This window comes from Stegodyphus dumicola, chromosome 10, assembly GCF_044657685.1.
Source record: "Stegodyphus dumicola isolate Sdum_Otavi_A_Nest chromosome 10, ASM4465768v1".
Lineage (NCBI taxonomy): Eukaryota > Metazoa > Arthropoda > Arachnida > Araneae > Eresidae > Stegodyphus > Stegodyphus dumicola.
The window spans coordinates 53,636,954-53,652,181 of record NC_140777.1 but is presented as its reverse complement, the minus strand read 5'-3'; the positions used below and the strand labels follow the sequence as shown (position 1 = coordinate 53,652,181).

The 15,228-nt window shown below is 30.9% G+C and overlaps 1 protein-coding gene across 3 annotated transcripts in view; it reads left to right on the top strand.

The window, feature by feature from the left end:
• Positions 1-205: 205 nt before the first annotated feature.
• LOC118183408 (serine/threonine-protein kinase Genghis Khan-like) overlaps positions 206-15,228 on the top strand; it is a 210,078-nt gene continuing 195,055 nt past the window's right edge. For 2 of the 3 annotated variants that reach the window (XM_035352925.2, XM_085824928.1), the window contains exon 1: positions 206-503. The gene's annotated coding sequence lies outside the window, so the exon portion shown is untranslated. The remainder of the gene's footprint in view (positions 504-15,228) is intronic. The other variant, XM_035352926.2, reaches the window with a different exon arrangement.

Below are 15,228 nucleotides of genomic sequence, written 5' to 3'. Positions count from 1 at the left end.
TTTGATAAAGTTTGTCAGCTACTTATTTGTGAATATTATATATAAATTTGTTGCTGTAGCATTTATTTTCGCACACTAAATATTTGGAAGCAGTAATTATGCTTCAGTAATATCCCACAGCAAATCACAAAAAAGGAGTGTGCGTGTGTGGGGGGAATGCAAAAGTAGAAATGAAAGATATTACTTAATGTTTGGCATCAACTATAGATAAGCTTACGATCTTAATGGACTTCGCCATATTCTCAATTGGGGGTAAGACATTTAGTGAAATGTGGAAGTGATAGCTAGTGGTAACAAAAAAATCATTGTTTTTCTGGAAAATTTTGAGGTGACTAGGTGCATTTGAAATATTAGGTGTGTGTACTGGTAATATAGTGTTTTTGAGATGCCACTTCAGAAAAAAAGAAAAAATATCATATTTATTAAACAGTTCCGGTTATTTAGTGAAAATGTTTAGTTGTGGTTAAAAGCCCGATTTGTTTACATCTGAAATAGTTTCTGATGTAAGTAAGAATTTTCATTACATAACTATTGTTCAAAGTTATTATTTCTGACATAAAGCAACTAAATTTTATTTATAAATGAAATTAATATTTTATTTATTTTAGGCATTGTTGTTATATTTTGTCTTACTATCCAGACATAGTACATCTTGTTAATATTTATGATTAAGTTAATCTGAATTAAATATGAGTGTAGTAAATGATTTACAATTTTTCTCGCTAATATATTTTTTTTAAGAACGTAGCTTTTGTATCCAGCATAGTTTGTAATAGTGTTTCTGTGCTTGAGTAGTAATTTTGCTAACAGCCGCAACTGTTAACAATTTTTAACCCCTGTTATAATATAAAGTCGAATAAAATGTAATTTATTTGGATGTGTTAAGTAATTTCACGGGTGCATTTTTATATCTGATGCTGCAATTTATGCCTTGTTATCAAGAAAGAAGCTACAGTGTTTACTCATTTAAATCAGAGTGATTCCTTTAAATATGTATTTAAATTGGCATTCTATGTTAACTATAACAGTATAAAATGTATCTTGTAATAAATAGTCAATGATTACTAAACAGTCTGATGGAATTTTTTTAGTATATTGATTATCTTATTAATGAAAAATCTAGGAATCAGCTGTGAAATAATGTAATCAAGAACTAAGAAAAATAACATCTTTAAATATGACTTTAAATGAAACAAGTTCTTTGAAATTTTATTTTTCATATGAAATAATGAAAAACAGTGAAGGGGCAGAAATTTTGAAATATTTGTTAAAACAGTTTAAGAGCTGATTGGTCATTTCATTACTCATCTAATTATTTTTATAATTTATAATTTTAAATTTTGATAAAAAGGGCAGTTGTTTAATGAAAAAAAAATGAATTAATTCCTGACAATACTGTTTGTAGAAAAAAGCTATCTAAATTTAGTAATTAATTGTTTCTGATTTTAAGTTCCATAAATATAGTGTTTTACTGTGGCCAATATCATATATTCGATTATTTCAATGTGTTTAGCATGTTGATTCAAAGTCTATTTAAATATTTCTGCTGTCATTAAAAAAGTTAAATAAGAAAGGAAATTTGGTAAATTTCAGTTAATTATGTGGAGTAAAATCTGGAATTTTTGGTAATGTGGAAATGTATAGTGATATGGTGAGTTGTTATAGAATTTTATCAGTGTTTTGTAAATTGAATTGACATTAAAATCTGACACTAAAATATTTATGCTTCTTGAATACTTTTATAAAAATTTCTTAAAGTACAATTTTTCAGATGTTTAATATTCATGTACGAAATTAACAGAATTGTGTCTGATAATAAAGTGCAGGCAGTAAGAAACACTTAAATGCTGTTTTTAAGAAATTTTATTCACATATGTAAAAATTATAAAGATGTAAATTTTTCTTTTTTTTCCCCCTTCATATCTGTATTTATATGTACATATAACTAAATATAACTTTCATTTATTTTGCTAGGAAAATTGTATTAACATCATCAAAACATCTATACAAAATATTCATCTTCAAAACTGTAATTTTTGTGTTTTAAAATAAAATAAATAGATTAGTTAATGAATTAAATATCTGAAGTTTTGTTCAGTAAACCCTTGCCAAATGCAGAGTTAAACCAATAATACGATATGGCAAAATTGTGTTCTGCAAAGTTAGCTTCCTACAGAAAAGTGCTTTAGGTGTAATTCAGATTTAGAAAGTATATATAATTTAAACAAACATAAATACCATTGTAAATAAAAAAAGGTAAAAGGGAACAGATGTTAATTGGAAGGACTTTTGTTACTGTTTAATGATTACATGATAAAAATATTTTTTTTAAAAAAGCTGGGACAATGAAACTCGCTCATTAACCCTTAGCCTGTTGAGTTATTTTGTGCGAATCCCTTTAAAACTGTCACTAGTTTTGGACTGAACTTCTCGTAAAATGTCCGGAAAATAACTATAAACCTGTGAAAGTTGTCAGGCAGTTCTTTTGTTATTTCCCATCCCTAACAGAAGTTTACTTCAGTGATTCCGCTAAATGAGATTGATTACTAGATATTATTCCATAGATGTTAGCTGTCTAGAGATTAGCCTATCCCTGATGGCCGTCTCAATGCTGCAGGGTACAGCTGCAAAACACTTCCCTAAAACAATCTTATTTTCAAATAAATTGGTTTAAAAATTTACCTGGTTAAATTTATAATTATTATACATTTTTAACCTAAATCTGTATGTTACTGATCATTGTCTGAATTTTAATGCAGACTGATTAAAATGCTCTCACTAAAATCTATTCTGACAAATATCTGGTCCAACATTCATTCCTTATGAGATATGCTGAAACATTTCGTATTATTTCAGATTTTCTGTATTTTTGTCATTAATTAAAAATTTTTAAAACTTTCAACATTTTCCCATATTCTTCAACTGCATGCAAATAATAATTATTTAAATAATTTCTTTTTGCCTTAATTATTACTTAATTTTAAGAGTAATAAACGAAACATTTGGGTGCTATTTAAGAACTGAGATGGTAATAATATCAATATTAAATTTGTATTTTACTTTTTTATATACATTTAAGATATTCAAAAAGGGAATTGTGTCCTGAAACTGTTTTCATTGCATCATAAATTTGTTGACTCTTTTTAAAAATTCTTGCTTTCCTGTCCAAGAAACACTAATAAACTTTATCTGAAATAGGAAAAAATGAGACATACTGATAACAAACAAAGCAAGTTGTCACTCATTAGCTTGCAATATAATTTGTTCAGTATGGTATTTTTGTAAAGAAAGAGTGTTGCTGTACATTTTGTAAAGAATAAATCAGCATTGCATTTAATAATTATATAACAGTTATTAATTATTTAATAATTAATTATAAGAATATGAATAATTAAATATTTTTTGGGAATATATTTTCCTGCAATATTTTTTTTCCTAGAGATCCCAGCATTCATATTTTGAAGCATTATGTTCTAAATAAATGTCTTGTTTGAATGCAGCATTAATTTTTGACACCAAATCTCTAATCAAAGGAAATACCTTACTGAGGAGGATATTCAAACCAAAATTTTTATTAGAATAAATATTTTCATTATTTTTAATACTACTAATACAGGGTTCATATGATCGTTAACACATTGAGTGCCATGTCGGCCATCTGTGGCTGACACTAGACTTTCCATTTAGACCACATCAGCCATCTGTGGCTGACACTAGACTTTCCATTTAGACCACATCAGCCATCTGTGGCTGACACTAGACTTTCCATTTATGCCACTTCAGCCATCTGTGGCTGACACTAGACTTTCCGTTTAGGCCGCGTCAGCCATCTATGGCTGACACTAGACTTTCCGTTTAGGCTGGCTGACAGCGTGTAACATGATTTATAACTATACAATTTACACTGTTTTATGGAATTACAGAAAAATTATTTAAAATTTACCATATATACCTGTGTATAAGTCGAGATATTTTGGACAAAAAAAAGACTTGAAGGTGGGGGGGGGGTCGACTTATACGCGGGGCCATAAAAAATTAAAAGAATCGGAAGTTCAAAAATTTCTTTATATAATGCAGTTCTTTTCTTCCCGCACTCAAATTGGACGACTTATCAAATAAGTCACTTAGTTGAAGTAATTTCATGACTTAAATTATGTGACGAACTAATCACAGAATTTCATACTTTAACTAGAGTAAGTTTCGATTAAACCAAAGAATTTTCGGCCCCCAAACAACCGATCAGTATCGAACAATGAAAAAGTTTCGCCAACGCGCCAAGAAAAGAGAAATGCAGATAGTTTTTGCGTATGGATAAGTCTTTATAATAGTTATTGTTCATTTATGAAATACTTTTGTTAACAGGCGTACACGTCAAAATGAAAAAAAATAGCCCACGCAATAACTGAACAGTTTTGAATATTTCTTTTAACTTTAAAAAAGGGAAAGTGTAGATAGATTTTACGTATGCGAATCTTTTCCAGAACAAATTCTAGAAAGTTACTATATAAAAACCCATTTTACGGTCGTTCTTTCGTGCTTAGCTGACAGCAGTAAGCTTTGTCCGTTGATCATTTTTAAAAGTAAAACTTTACCGAAAAACGTTGTGTTTCCATCAGGTGTGCTGGTTCGCGCCCATGAAAAGGGATGGATGGATGCTGACAGAACAGTCGATTGGCTTAAAAATGTGTGGGATAAAAGACCGGGAGCAGCTTTAAAAAAACCTTCTCTTATAGTATACGATTCTTTTCGTGGACACTTTTCAGAAGAAGTGACAAAAGTGACAAAACACCTAAAAACAACTGTGGCCGTAATTCCGGGAGGATCGACATCCGTCATTCAACCCCTAGATGTCTGCCTCAATAAGCCTTTCAAAGTAAATGTTAGAAAATATTGGGCAGAGTGGATTAGTTCCGGTCGACCAACATTTACAAAGGGAGGCAACATTAAAAAGCCCGATATTACATTAATTGCTCAATGGATTAAAGATGCTTGGAACGAAATACCCTCTGAAATGATTATAAAATCATTTAAAAAATGTTGTATTAGCAACGAACTAGACAGCACAGAAGATGATGCTGTTTTTGAAAGTGAAAATGACGACGAAAGCTCTAGTAGTGATTGTAACAATACAGAGTTCGAGACTGAAAATATGTATGATGACGAGCCAATGACGACAGAAGAGTTCTATGAAATGTGTGGCGAATCTGACCATGAATCGGACGTTGAAGGATTTTAATTTTGTTTATTTACCAAGGTATTTTTTGATCGTATATTTATTTTTTTTCTCAGATGATTTTGAATAAATGCAGTACTTAAAAAAATTTTTCGAAGTTTCTCGATCGATTTCGGAAGTGGGGAGTCGACTTATGTGCGGGTTTCTTATTTTCTACGAATTTTTTCTGTTGAAAGGGTATATACGGGGTCGACTTGTACGCGGTATCGACTTATACGCGGGTATATACGGTACTTAATTTTGATTCATTGCAGGACTAATAGATTTCATTGAAACACGGTAAGCATAAAAACGATTTTCCATTACAGCTATTACAAATTGTGACAACTGTCGTAGTCTTTTTTTTCTGGCCATTACTCTAGCAGCTTCAGTTGCATTTTTATCATAACATAATTTACAATATTTCTGTACTTCAGAGGCTTTTTCCGTTTTCTTTGGATTTTATGCTGTCGTCTTTTAGATATTCTTGCATTTCTGTTTGGTGGAATATCTTCTTTTTCGCAACTTGTAAGGGATTCTTTCCAGACTTCAGTAATGCTAATTTTCTGCTTCGTAATATCTTTGCATAGAAATGTAACTATTTATAAAACAGACTTGGAGCGTAACTTGTTGAATGAATGCCTATAGAAATCACGTTCCAAACGTAAACTATCTTCTACTGCGATAAGAATCGCTGGCCCTACAAGTTTTGTTATTTTTTATTTAATTTTTGTTATATGCATTTACTTAATTTTGTTATATTCATCTGTTTAGTCTTTTTTGATAAATTTTAAAGTTATTTTAGTATGGCAAAGGAAATGAGATCTATTAGCCGAAGGAAATGGATGACTTTCTATGTAAAATGTACTTACATTCATGTTACACACAAAACCCAACCATGTGGCCAGTTCGTTTGTCTGGGTTTGAATGTGAATCGAACTAGCAGTAATCAGCGATCTTAGCCAAGAGGCCACTGATTGGGTTTGACTGATTTGGAAACTTAATAAATAGTATTTAATAAATATAATATTAATAAACGAATCAGATTTATAAAAAAACAAAATAAAATTCTTATATCGAAAACAACTAAATCTCTATCTAACTCATAAGTACACTGACAAACTGATGTGTAATAACACTGATAAATTCAAATACTAAACGGAATATACATTAATTCTGTGTAGGTAAAATTTTTCAAGCTATTTCGCTGGGAATGTCTAGCCGCAAAATCCTGATAAGTACCCTTATCATACCTGCCAACTTTTACGAATTTTTCGTAATTTTTACGAAAATGCGTTTGTCTTTACGATTTTACGATCGTAATCCATTTTTTATGATTTTTTTTCCTTTTTCAAGTGTTTTTAGTGATTTTTGTCGAAATTTTAGAATTTTTCGCCAATTTAGCAATTTTCGCCAATTGCATCGTGTTTTACCGCTAACTACCGACTACTTCGAATCCAGTAACCTGCGGTTTCTCCCAACTCGCCACTTCCAATGCGCTGAACTTGTTTCTCCCACTCTTTTCTCTGTGGGTGCCAGATTATTTTTTTTTAGCGTGGATTGTCGCATTCTGTTTTTTGTTTTGTTTTGTTTGTTTGCACGTGCTACGAATTTTCTTAATATGTCATTGTTACAAAATGAGTTAAAAAAAACCGTATTCTCAATATTTTTGGCCTGCCTACAAAGCCGAATTTCCAACAATTAAAGAATCCAACAATTAAAGGAAATAACTATGCATTTTGCAACGTGTGCGTGTGTGATTTCATAATAAGTCACAGTGGAAGAAGCGACATTGTGATGCATGTTAAGTCTAAAAAGCATGAAGTTAATGCTTCGGCTTCGACAACGTCAAAGAAAGTAGATGTTTTTTTTTTCGAATTCGGATGCCGATGTCATTTTGGCAGAGTGTTTGTTTACTGCATTCCTCATCGAACACAACGTACCGCTAAGCGCTGCCGATCACGCCAGTCAACTTTTCAGACGAATGTTTCCCGACTCCAAGATTGCTCAGAAATATGCTTGTGCTCGCACGAAAACATCTTCTATTGTGAACGAAATTGTTTACAATGCACAAAGTAAAACGATAGCTGCACTCCAGAATTCAGCATTTTCGGCAAATTTGAAACAAATTGAAAATTCATCTTTTGAAAAGATTCGTTTTTTTATTGATAAATTTCCATTTTTGTTAACAATTAAAGAAAATGAATTCCATAATGATGCTTTAGATGAACTACAGAACCAATTTTCTGCTGCACAGTTTGAAGACTTTGCCAGTTCTGGAGAAGATAGACTTGATGTCTTCGTTGGTACCTTAAAAAGAATAAAAAGAGCTGATGGAACACCAAAATATGATAGACTAGCAAGAGTTTTATGTGCTATTCTCGTAATTCCACACAGTAATGCTGAGTGCGAGAGAGTTTTCAGTGTTGTGAAGAAAAACAAAACTATATTTCGTTCTTCAATTTAACCAAAAACTCTAGAAAACATTTTAATTGTTAAATGTTATGAGGAAACTAATTGTTATGACAGGAAATTTTCCAAAGAATTTTTGGCTAAAGCCAAAAATGCACTCTAAATTCATTGCAATAATTTTTTTGTGTAAAATTAAGTTCTTGTTTTATGTTTCCTAATAATTGTTTTAGTTACCACTTAATTGAGATTTACTAATGTAAGTGCAATTTTCTTTTTTCTATTTGTTATTTTTTTAATATCAAAGCATGATATTAATTCTTCGTGTTCTTCTGAATTTTTATCTTTAGAGGTTGGCAGGTATGCCTTATTTTAAATTCATCACATATCTGATAGTTTAATACCTCAAAACACAAAGAATTCACAAAGCTCAATGAAATTAATAAATTTATTTCCCTGTTGAAAATTCTCTGGATCTTTTCAGTTATAAAAGCACACACGCTAAGCAATTCTATTTAAATACATATATGCAGCTATGAGAAGATGTGCTTTCGACAAGGGAAAATTTTTCTAAACGTATGAAATTTGTCGCTTAAATTAATTTTTCTTTAAACGAAAAACAAAATAGAATTGCATATTATTAAAATATTTTTTTGATAATTCAGATTCTGAAAATAAGAACATTTTTATAAAAACAAAGAAAAAAAGAAACAACATACTTCGTTTAACGAGGGTCAAATTTGACGCATACACTTTTCAACAGAAAAATATTTGAAGCGTGTTAGGGATAATGGTTTGGTTTATTTGATTATGGCAAAGTACTTGAGGGTTATTTACCTAATTTGAAGGCGCCTTTATTGGAGGACTTGCTAATTGAAACTGGCTTGAATACATAAGGAAAACTAAGAAAGCATCATCGCGTTTGGTGGGATTCGAACCCCAGACCAAACCACGAGTTGCTCTGTTAGGCTTTTCCGCTAAGCCACTGGTGGGCTGTCTGATAGCGGAAAAGCTCAAAATTTAATATTAGAGGAAAAATGGTAGTCTAGTGTAATACATAGTTATTGTCATTTTAGTAATGTGAAACGATTTTGATATTGTTTAATTATTTTATTTAGCTTATGGCAAACTATATGAGGGCGATCTCTTAATATACTGGTAGTTTGACTCACATTGAAAACCCTGTGAACAGGCTGATTGCATGAGCGTTTTCGTGGTTTTAACTGTATGTAGTACGAGATAGTTTCCCTTAGAAAGTCTGTCTTGAAAGCATACCTCCAATTATGCAGATCAGTGCTTAATAATCTAACAAGCCAAACCAAACATAATCCCAGTCTCGGCACGTAATCATGAAGAGCTAACTGAAAATGGCTCATATTCACTTTAAACATGGGCAGGAAAAATCACGAAAACTGGTATGCAGGCAGTCCATTCACCAGGATTTGAACCCACTTCAAAGTACTAGTATTCAACAATTTTACTGCTATGCTGTTGGTGGCCTTTTGTATCTATTTGAAAAGTAATCACAAAGACACAATCTTTGTGTACCAACGGATTAATTAAGTTTGGAACTTAAAGAATGAAAATTTCATTTGTGGTATTGCTGTCAGCATTGGTATTTGGAGAGATGTTAACTTATTTTCTAATTTATTTGAAATTCTTTAGTTAATTGTTCTTCTGACTGTAATTTTTTCTGAGCAGTATATCTAACCCTTCCATACACTAGCTGTTTTACTTAACTTACACTCTGTTAATTTTAAGCAATTTTATACCCATAGATTTCTTTCCAAAAAAATTTCAAGAAATGCATATTTTTTCCCATTTTAAAACTGTTTTGTATTTCAAATCTTAGTAATAAAATTTTTAAAACAAATATTTCCATCTGCATATTGATTTATTTGATTTAATTGAAGTTTTCGAATAGAATATCTTCCTTTCAACATTCAAGAAATTTTTATATATCAATTCGCCATTTCTGCGGAACACAGAGCCACACATATGAGTACAAAACTCAGGCATGTTGAAAGCACAGTTTTAACATTTCAAAATGTAAAAAACAGAATATGCCATTAAAATAACCCACATTTGAAATACGAGGGCAAACAAGAAAGCTGGTTGCAACATTTTAGATTTTTTCCTGACGAATCAGAGATTGTAATCAACTTTTAATACAAAAATAAAATATTTGATTGTATAACATATGATTTATTAAAAATTGCGTCTTCAGTTACGATTCTTATTTTTTCCTGTTTCTACTAAAATTCGGCAATGTACTATAACTACAGGTGATTCTGTTTGACTTTTGTAAAGTGCTCTTTTCAAACAGACTTCACACCCCATTAAGAGCTTTGTGTCAACTGACAGCCGCCTGCAGAAAGTGTAGGGGAAAGAACACCAGAGAGCCTCGTCTAAGAACATCTTAAGCAATTTTGGCCAAATTTGGGCTTCGTGTATACACGTCTTAAGCATGTTTCTAGCAATTTTAAATTCGTGTAAAGACGTCTAAAGCATTTTTAAAGGAAACTCCGAAAACGTTTAAACACGTCTTACGCAATTAAAAGGTTAACACAACTCGAAACATTTTATAGTAAGTTAGTAAGTTATGCAAATTTTTGATGCCTTTCGTAAAGTGTTCTCTTGTTTCTTCATTTGGGTCAGTCTCTATTGTAAAATTAAGCAGTTCCTGTGCATTTTTCAACAATTTGTTTAACTGCTTATAAATTAAAGCAGATTTCTCTTCATTATCATATCTTTCATTGTCTGTTGGTGTTTTAAGATTATCCGTTTCTTAATTCATCATTTCTTGATTAATTCTTTGATTTCTCCTTTTCTTGTATCTGAAAATTCTTCACTGCCAAATGCTTTTGCAGTTTGTACAATTAACTGTGGCTTCATTTTTAGTCAACCGAAATCCTTCAAAATTGTTGAAAACTTCTGTTCGGAGCTGATGCCAGCAAGCATTCAATGTTGATAAATAAGCGTTGAATATATAAATTAAATTCTAGTGTTGGGTTAATTAAATGGAAACAAGATAATGTACATAAGTAAAATCACGTTCCGAAATCTGTGTGTGACAAGAGTTTACTGTATAGCTCTCTAGTACTTCTGAAAGGTAATCAGCCAGGAACTTTGTTGAACAAAACAAATATAAAGAAACAAACTGGAAATACATGGAGAGGTTAGTTTGCAGTATGAGTTGAATTTAAAAGTGTTAAATTGGTGCGTATTACTGATTTATAAAGAAATAACAGTGTTATTTATTGCGAGTTAAAGTACTTTAGAATAATCTGAATATCGCGTTAAATTAATTCTATAGGTCAAAGTTAGCTGATGTGCTCATGAACTATCTATATTCTCAGTATGCTACATTAAAAAAAATATTATTAGCCCAAAAGGGACTGTTAGTCAGAAAGTGGAATTTTGCATGGAGTCATTATAAATGCATTGTTTTACATTTTATTCTAGTCTGTTGCCATTCTTCAAAATGTAAGATATTTATCTTTCAAACTGAATCTGTGTTGTGAATTAACAAACTAAGCTATTTGAAAGTAATAGATGCAGTTCTTAAGAATATTCATTTGTAACTTTTGAATCAAATTGATATAAATAATAAAAAAATGCATTTAAATTGGGCTTTATCTTATTAAAAAATTCAGTATTTTCATAGAATGATGTTATTTTTTTATTATTTATTTCATATTTTGTAAAACTTTTTGTTTACAAAGTCAGCAATCTGAAAATGATGAGTGGCAACACTATATGAAATAAAACATTTTTATCTTCAGCACGTGTTGCTGTCTATCAGAAATTCTAAAAGTGTGCTGTTTTTAAATATTTTGTGATTTTGCTGTTGAATTGAATTTTATGTGGCGTAAATGCAAAGAACTTAACAAGTTAACATGCAAAACTTTCATAAGAAAAAGCCCCCCCCCCAATTGAAAAAAAGAAAAGTTTTGTAATCCATTTCACTAAGAAAACTGAACATTGATATGATGGACTGAGAAAAGACAGAAAAAATAGAAAAATTTATGCCAACACTTAACACTGCATTGGGAATTCTAAATATATGTTACTTTTAAAATTTTTTTATTTTTCCTGTCAAATTGCATATGACGTAAGTGCAAAGAAAACTTTACTAAATAATAAAGCTGAAAAGACAAAAAAAGTGGGTTAACTGAATTTAATGCAACAGCAGATCGGTAGACTGTGAGCTCAGTGAAAGTGTAAGAAACCTTAACAAAGCCCTTTGTGCAACCTGTTAAAATCTAAAACCTTTCAATTTTTTTAAAAATGTTTTGGTAGATTGGGAAATTACCCATACAGAAAAGGATAAGTTCATTATGATGGAAAAATTATCTGGACCTATTATAGATTAATGTAATATTTCAAGAAAAAAAGCTGAAAAATGTATTTGTGATATTTGTGATACATAGACTGGTAATTAATTAGCTGTCAAGGTTCCTTGGCAGAATATTTTCATGAAATATTTTTAAGGAATTAAGTTAAATTACAAATGTAGAAAAGCTCAAAAAGGGTTTGTTTCATTATATATGTAAAAAAACACCATAATGTAATTAGATCCTCAGGAAATTATCAATTTTGAGTTAACATAAGTTATCCTCTGCAAATTATTAGTTTTGATTTAACATATCCAGTAGACCAGTACTTCCCAACCTTCACATCATGGCATACATGATAAGCATAAATAATATTATGGCACATTATGAAGGAATATTTTTCCATGAACATAATTAATTTCTTCTATTTCATACTAAGGATTCAATTAATAAAAAGCTTTCACCTATTTTTGCATTACAATGCATAAACATTCCAGCTAGACATTTTTTCAGATAAGTCTTTTTATGCACTCATAAGCATAACATAAATGAAACAAATGGAGTGAAAATATCTAATCCTTGCATTCTCAATGAATGATATTTGATGTAGTTTTAAAAGTTCCTCCTCTGCCTTCTCTTGAGTTGTCTTTGGTCTTTTACAATGCTGTTCTTTGCAAATGTTTTATGCCTGCAATTTTCATCAAAGATATATTATTCTAACACCATTTATGTTTTTTTTGGTTTTTTGCTGATCAATTTGTGCAGAGAAAAAGTGGGTGCTGCTATTCAAAAATTTTTTCACTGTAACTATAAGTGTAAGAATGGTATCGAAAATTCAGATAATGGAACATCCTTCAAGAGTATGATCACTTTCTAAGTCTAATAACTTTTCTTCTTCTTTTATATAAATGAAATGTTACATAATCTGATTTCAAATCCAGTTGAATTTATCTTTAATTACTAATAGTAATCAAGCTCTCATAGATGCATACATGTTGGTCTACAAGCTCTAGTTATTTTTTAAGATTTGAATGTTAGAATAGATTGAAAGCTGTCCCTTGTATTATCGCGAAGTTGTTGTTTCATTTTCGCCAAGTAGTTGTTTCATTTATAGTAACCTGAGTAGTTGAATGTTATGGAAACCCTATTATGGAGTAATCGATTGCATGTAACCCTAAATTTTGAATGATGGAGAAAAAGATTTGTAAGGGCTTGTGGTATGTGTTGGTTAGGAAGTACATTGCTTGTTTTGTTGTCTAGACCAGTGTTTCCCAGCCTTTTTTGTGCTATGCCCCATTAAATTCTCTTTAAAATTCATATGCTCCCCCTAGCATATACATAATTTTTAATGTTCAAAAATTAAAGTGTCCATGAAAGAAACTTGTATGATAGGTTTTAGGAAGAAATCACTCGGACGTTTTATGAGCAAACACAGTAAGTAAACATATAACGGAGAATTGAAATTCAAGTATAAAATAATTTTAATAAAAGTTTTTTCTGTGTTATTTAAGTATTAGTTATTATTTAAATTTAGTGAGATCCTTGCGCTTGATGCTTGCTGCAAAGAGATTTTATATGTCAGGTTGAAATTTAATTAACTTCAGTCTCAAGTCTTCCCGTTTTTATTACAGCCAACCGATTTCTTTTTTTAACAGCAAATTATTTATGGCACTGCATTCTGCATTCAACTAAATATGAAGATGGAAATGCCCATTGTTGCCATTCAAGGGAAGAAAAATATAGCTGGTCCCATTCCTACAATAAAAAATAAAATGAAGTCATTGCCTGACATGCGTAAAAAACATACGGAAAGCATAATGTGTCAGCTATTTAAATACCCTTTAAAAGCATTTAAATGTCCATGTCTACAGCAAAAATTCCTTATAAAATATTTAAAATGCACGACAATTTAAAAACTTTTTTACGTATACATCACATTATTCTTTATTTTGGGGAATAAAAAATAAAATTTTGACTCTTGAAGAATTTGAACATCCCTTGTCCCCTTAAACTTGAGAAGTTAAGGGGACCAGGGATGTTCGAATTGCCCCTTAACAATCAAATTGCCCCCCCCCCCCCGTGGGGCGTGGGCCCTACTTTGGGAAACACTGGTTTAGACAGTAGAATGGTTGAATGTTTAAAGATTAATTTGAATTTCTGTAAGATTTGGAACAAAAGGGAAAAAGTGCATTAATTGACTGGGGTTGTAAATGAAGGTTTACTTGGTAGCCATTATAAGTGTCTACATAATTTTAGGAAGTTTTTGGATGTTGATAAGGAATTTTGTGTGCCACAGTTTGAAGGACTTCGAAATTTCTAAATAAGGTAAGTGGATATTTGCTTTGTGGGGTGCTTAGATGCACAAGATGAATTTCCATTTTTACATAATTTTATTGTTTGATTTAAAATGTAGTTTATTGAGATTGTGTATTTTTTGTTTGGCTTTACTGTAGAGTTGGGTGCTTCTTTGACTTTGTGAAAATAGATCGATGTGTACATGGACAAAGTCAAGGGACAATGCCAAGTTTGTGAAATTCCCCTGATATTTTTTTAAGTGAAAATAGGTCGATTTGTTGGATACCGAGTTTGTGCAATTCTTTGACTTGTTATCTTGTCTTCATGAAGCGGCGATTTTTGGCTCAAAAATCGCTACACAAAGCAAAAATAACAAGAATTGCACAAACTTGGTATCCATGCAATGCCAAAAATCGCCGGTATTTGCCAAGGGGCACCCGTAAATATATTTTTGCCAATTTGAACAGCAATGAATAAATGTTTCAGTCGAATCTTTTTTCAGCACATCTTTCGAAATTTGATTTTGGAATTGATTAATTTTATTATTCCAAGTTAATATATTCGCAAGCTGTCTTTGCAGTTTTTAATTAAGTTCATTTAATGTCTTGAAATATTCAGTTAAGTAAGCCATTGTGTTCAAACAGTTATTGTCTTCCAATTTAGCTTATTGAGAGTTAACGCCGAAATATACTTTTCATTCTCCTTTCAATTAATGAACTCTACACAGAATTCTTCTTCATGATAACCAGTTAACTTCGATTTGGAATAACAGAGTTTGATGCTGTAAACTGATTTCATTACATTAAATTGAAAAAGGTCACTACTGAGGTGGTTTCTTTTGACCATGTTTGTTTATTTTTATAATGCCATTAAATGTGGATTTTAATTCTGAAGGTAAACTATTCTCTATTTGAATATCAGGCTTTTCAGACCAAAGTTAAGGATGTCAAGCATTAGATGCTTCCTATCATTATA